The 6,000-nt window shown below is 47.0% G+C and overlaps 1 protein-coding gene across 5 annotated transcripts in view; it reads right to left on the reverse strand.

The window, feature by feature from the left end:
- The window catches only part of LOC141126902 (uncharacterized), a 59,460-nt gene extending 56,952 nt beyond the window's left edge, over positions 1-2,508 (reverse strand). The window contains exon 1 of one of the 5 annotated variants that reach the window (XR_012241457.1): positions 2,194-2,508. The gene's annotated coding sequence lies outside the window, so the exon portion shown is untranslated. The remainder of the gene's footprint in view (positions 1-2,193) is intronic. The other 4 variants (XM_073612959.1, XM_073612958.1, XM_073612960.1 and 1 more) reach the window with 4 other exon arrangements.
- Between the last annotated feature and the right edge of the window lie 3,492 nt (positions 2,509-6,000).

Consider the following 6,000-nt stretch of genomic DNA (forward strand, 5'->3'; position numbering starts at 1 on the left):
GCTCATCAGTGCAGCCTCGTCAGTGCCCATCAGTGCAGCCTCGTCAGTGCCCATCAAAGCCAGTGTGAACTGAGCCTAAGCCTAGGTTCACATTGGAGCAATTTGTCATGCGATTTGAGAGATCAAATCGCATGAAAAGTCGCAGGCTATTGGAGGCAATGAGGCTATTGGAGGCAATGGCACTGTTCCAATCGGTGCGACACTGATTTTGCAGCGTTGCACCGATTTGCAAAAGTAGTTTCTGTACTACTTTTGCCGATTTCAAGTGCGACTTCAATAGACATCTGTGAACGAAGCCACACAAATGTCTATCAAGTAGGACCTGAAATCACGCTGACCTTGCTACTTGGAAATCGCGCTACTTCAAGTGAAATAGCGTGATTTCAAAGTAGTATCAATGTGAACCGGGGCTTAGAGATACAAATAGCTATGAAAGGTTAACCACATATACAAGTAGACACTAAGGTGTTAAATGCCATTGATTCCAGAATCACCAGCCTGCAGATATTGAGCTGTAAAGAGTTAACCATATATGTAAGCAGCAGTTTACATGTGCCCATTGAAGCAGAGTAGTAAAGCACAGCAAGGCCACAAAGGGTTAATTTATTCTCACCCTCCAGGATATCCAGACTGTAGCTGAGTCTGCCCACTGAAGACACAATCCGACCCTGGAATCACAACACTGGAGGAGAGGACAAGTTCCCTCTAGTCTGTGCAGAAGGGAAGGGGAAGGGGAGGGGGGACTGTGAGCACACGCTGTGTGTGCTCCATGTGAGAGCCGCTCGGCCAGCAAAGCAATGGACTGACTCAGGAGGCAGATGGGGGGCTTTTTTCGTGCGGGGGGGGGGGAGGCGCGGCCGCCGCCCCCCCACTAAGTGCCGCCCTAGGCCTTGTTGGCCTAGGCCAAAATACAGCACTGCCCTGATTATCAGTGCCGCCTATCAGTGCCCTGATTATCAGTGCCGCCTATCAGTGCCCTGATTATCAGTGCCGCCTATCAGTGCCCTTTAGGCCCCTTTCACACTGGGGCGGTGGGGGCGTCGGCGGTACAACAGCGCTATTTTTAGCGCTGCTGTACCGTCATTCTTACAGCGGTATTCGGCCGCTAGCGGTGCAGTTTTACCCCCCGCTGGCGGCCGAAAAAGGGTTAAAATCCCTCGTACAGCGCGGCTATAGCCGCGGTATTGCCGCGGTATAGCCGCGCTGTCCCATTGATTTCAATGGGCAGGAGCGGGGAAGGAGCGGTGAATACACCGCTCCTTCCCCGCTCCAAAAAAGCAGTTTGCAGGACTTTTTTGCACCGCCCTGCCTGCGCCCCGCTTCAGTGTGAAAGCCCTCTGGCTTTCACACTGAACAAACAGCGGAGGCTGTTTAGGGGCGGTTTTCAGGCGGTATTTTTAGCGCAATACCGCCTGAAAACCGATCCAGTGTGAAAGGGGCCTTAGTGAAGAAGAAAAACACTGCGCAATTGTCATTCAGAGTGTGACAGCACTGAAAGCTGAAAATTGGCCTGGGCAGGAAGGGGGTGAAAGTGCCCGGTATTGAAGTGGTTAAATCCCTCACACCCTCTCTAGCTCCGTTTAGGGCTACAAGTGTGGTGCGGTAACGTTTTGAATTACTGTTATTTAAAAAAAAATGTATAAACGGATTATTTTAGACTATGAGAGTTATACTTCCCAGGATGCATAAAAGTGTAAATAGTAAAGGAAGGGCGGCGATCCAGGGGGTTGCGTAAACCGAAAGGAAGTTAACTGTTACACAGCACATTTTAATAAAAACAATTTTCTTGGAGCTCTGCTCTGCTTTAACCCCCTGTATTCAGTCCTTGCATACTGGCTACAGTCCATTTAGATACGCCCATGACATAAAAATATATAAAGAACACAATACTGTTCTAAAGCAGTAAAATAGTTGGAATAGTAAGCATTAGTAAAATATTGCAGCCCCGTTCTACACTGCACAACACTTAGTGCCATCAATGATGGGACTCCGGTAGGGATTCGGGGACAATGACCACAAAACTGACTTTTTATTTACAATCCATCACTTTTCTTCCTTGTGTTTCACTTTCTTTCCCAGGTTTCACATTTCCGTGTTTCTGCTTACACTAGTTGGAGTTTTCTGATCTATGGACTCTTTCCCCCATCTCACTGCTCGCTCATTCGCTGCACATTCACTGCCAGCTGCGCTTACCTAATCGGTCACCTTTGACTCCTGCCCAGCTTTGATCTAGCAGTTCAGTTCAGGGTTGTTGTCAGTGGCTGAGCTTCTCGTAATCTGCAAGAAAACAGGAACTCCTATTGTTTATGATACATGTGACAGTATTTACAGCTTCTGATTGGCTCCAAGTTTTTTTTAAGAGGACATATACTGCGAGGAACAGGATTGCAGCTGTGTAGAATCGTTGGGCTGTTTGCCTTTGTTGACTTTCTTCTAAAAGCGCTAGTTACCCGGCTGTCTTCCACTTTTCTACTGCCCTGTACACACGACCGGTTTTGCCGTCGGAATAAACTCTGAAGGTTTCCGCTCAAGCTGTCTTATATACACACGGTCACACCAAATTCCGACCGTCCAGAACGTGGTGACGTACAACACGTACGACGGGACTAGAAAACGGAAGTTAAATAGCCAGTAGCTAATAGCTTCCAATTCGTACTTGCTTCAGAACATGCGTCGTTTTTGGTGTGTCGGAACAGCATACAGACGATCATTTTTTCAGTAATTTTTTCAGTCGGAAAAATATAGAACATGTTCTCTATCTAAATTTGATAGAATCTGAATTTTCGACAGAAAACGTCCGATGGGGCATACACACGATCGGAATATACGATGAAAAGCTTCCGTCGGACTCTTTCTGTCGGAAATTCCGCTCGCGTGTACGCGGCATTAGTCTTTGACTTGGAACAAATATGCAGTTAATAATATCAGGGTAATATGGTTGGAAGACCTGATCTTCAAGTTTGTTATAGGTATGTGACAATGGCTGAGACAGGGGAAGAAGAAACTCTTGCCTCATCTACACTATATTGTCAAAAGTATTGGGACGCCTGCCTTTACACCCACATGAACTTTAATGGTATCCCAGTCTTATGCCGCATACACACGAACGGACTTTCTGGCAGACTTGGTCCGACGATCTATCCGACGGACCTTCGGCGGACTTCCGACGGACTTTCCTAACGAACAGACTCGCCTACACACGATCACAACAAAGTATGATGGATTCGTACGTGATGAGGTACGACCGGACTAAAATAAGGTAGTTGATAGCCAGTAGCCAATAGCTGCCCTAGCGTCGGTTTTAGTCCGTCGGACTAGCATACAGACGAGCGGATTTTTCGACCGGACTCGAGTCCGTCGGAAAGATTTGAAACATGTTTTATTTCTAGGTCCGTCGGACTTTTGGGGAAAAAAAATCCGCTTGAGCCCACACACAATCGAATTGTCTGACAGAGTCCGGTCCGCCGGACCAAGTCTGCTGGAAAGTCCGCTCGTATGTATGCGACATTAGTCCGTAGGGTTCAATATTGAGTTGGCCCACCCTTTGCAGCTATAACAGCTTCAACTCTTCTGGGAAGGCTGTCCACAAGGTTTAGGACCCAGAATAGGGTTGCCACCTTTTCTCCAGGTCCAAACCTGAACACTTTAGCGACGCGCAGGATTTTTTTTCCTGTACTATACACTATAGGATTGTAAAAGATCCGGGACACCTTTGGGTGCCCCAAGGAGAGTAGAAATGTGGCGCATACAGCACGCCACAGCGTAGAGTGGGTGTGGCCAAATTGTGTTAACAGTGGAAGGGGCATTGTTAAGGAAAACAAAAGCGTTCTTGTGTCCCTAAAATAATCTTACTTTGCTGTGCCACAAGTAAGCGTCTCACAGGCATGTATAAACCTCAGCATAATTATTTAAAAGAAAAAACTCTTCTAGTACATATGATTTTGTGTACATTGAAAATAATCAGAGAACTAACATTTTATCTGAGCCGACCTTAGTTAACCACTTCCCACCCGGCCTATAGCAGAATGATGGCTGGGCGATGGTTCTGTTATCCTGACTGGACATCATATGACGTCCAGCAGGACAACATGCCAGCGTGCAGCGCGGCGATCGCAAGTGCGGCATGTCAGTCTGACACACCGCATCTCAGAGGAGCCTCTGACGGAGGCGTCTTATCACGTGATCAGCTGTGACCAATCACAGCTGATCATCGCGTGAACCAGGAAGTGCCTGTAAACGGCTTTCCTCGGTTCGCTCTGGCAGGGAGAGCCGATCGGCGGCTCTCCCTGTCAGAGGGGTGAGGTCTGTGATGATAATCAGCACATTAATTATGAGCACAGCCCCATCAGATGTGCCACCACAGCTGCCAAAAAGGTGCCCATCACCTGCCAGTCAGTGCCCCCTCATAAACAGCTGTATGTGCCCATCAGTGCCCATATCAGTGCCAATCAGTGCCAATCAGTGCCCTACAGTAACACCTGTCAGTACCTCCTCATCAGTGCCGCCTGTCAGTGCTCATCAGTGTCAACTCATCAGTGAAGGAGAAAACATAATTTTATAACCGAAACAATGAAAAACTTTTTTTTTTTCAAAAATGTCGGTCTTTTTTAGTTTGTTTAGCAAAAAATAAAAACCCCAGTGGTGATCAAATACCACCAAAAGAAAGTGACACGCTGTACTATCAGAATTTACACAGATGCGATGCGATGCATTGCAAAAGTGCATGCGCTGCATGGAGTGGCTGACTGCAGAAATACACCGGCACCACCACATATAGCTGTCATATCACTTGCACAACTTCCAACATTTTGAGATGGGAATGAGGGACACCTACCAGCAAATTTATGTAGGCATGGGACACGCCCCCCCGCCACACCCCCTTAAAGGAGAATTAACCCAAAAAAAGGTTAATTAAATCCACGTGGGCTTTTTTTTTTACCACTACTATTCCTTTATATCGGCTTTTAACATGTACAAATGCAGCCATTTAGAATTTTTGAAGAAATGTTTAGCACTGGAAAACACTTTTTGAAAGATAAAAAGTGCATTTTATATACAGCTATATGGATCAGACCGAAATGAGGGGGGTAGAGGGACAGAGGGACATTGCTCCAAATCAGGGACAGTCCCTCGAAATCAGGGGCAGTCCCTTGAAATCAGGGACAGTTGGGAGCTATACACTTGTGAACTCCTATAGAGAACTTGCAATAAAAGGCAGAAGATGAGTAAACTTCATAGAATAATCCATGCAGAGATCTGGGCTATGACCTCATACAGCCCCCCATATGACAGGTCACAGCTCAGACTATACTAAGGACAAGTCAGGGGAAGTGTGGGCAGAGGAGAACTGGACAGTGACAGCAGAGGACAACCCATAGACCCCCCCCCACCAGGAGGACACATGTCTGTGCTACTCCTGACACCTGGAAAGCATTGAATAATGAAGAGCCCCTCCTCCACCCCAGGGACACTACACACTGTCTGACTAATAGACACACGGAGCTGCGCACTATGGAGATACTCTCCCCTACCTCCAGAGCTGAGCCAGCACAACGTCTGTGTTACTGAGAAAGAAGAGTGTAACGTGAGCCGGCCGGAGGTGTCCCCCGTGATCACATTCTGTCCTTGCTGTGCTCTCCACTGGGGGGCACTACATCCTCTCCTCATTAGGCAGCAACGGAGAAAGCCACAATCCGGTTTTAATGATTTGTCCGGGTTTGAGATGAACTCAAACCCGGACACAGGATTCAGATCCCGTACTGTCCGGGTCAAAACCTGTAGTATTGGTGCTTGTGTAAATTTTAGTCTTAGGACTAAAATGGCATTTTAGTTTTAGTCCCATTTTAGTCTTCTGCAATTGTTTTAGTTTTTGGTCTAAAAAACTTGGTCTGGTGGTCTGGACTCCGTTGGACAATTCGATCGTGTGTGGGCTCCAGCGGACTTTTTTTTCCCAAAAGTCCGATGGACCTAGAAATAAAACATGTTTCAAATCTTTCTGAC

This window comes from Aquarana catesbeiana, linkage group LG02, assembly GCF_042186555.1.
Source record: "Aquarana catesbeiana isolate 2022-GZ linkage group LG02, ASM4218655v1, whole genome shotgun sequence".
Taxonomy (NCBI): Eukaryota; Metazoa; Chordata; class Amphibia; order Anura; family Ranidae; genus Aquarana; species Aquarana catesbeiana.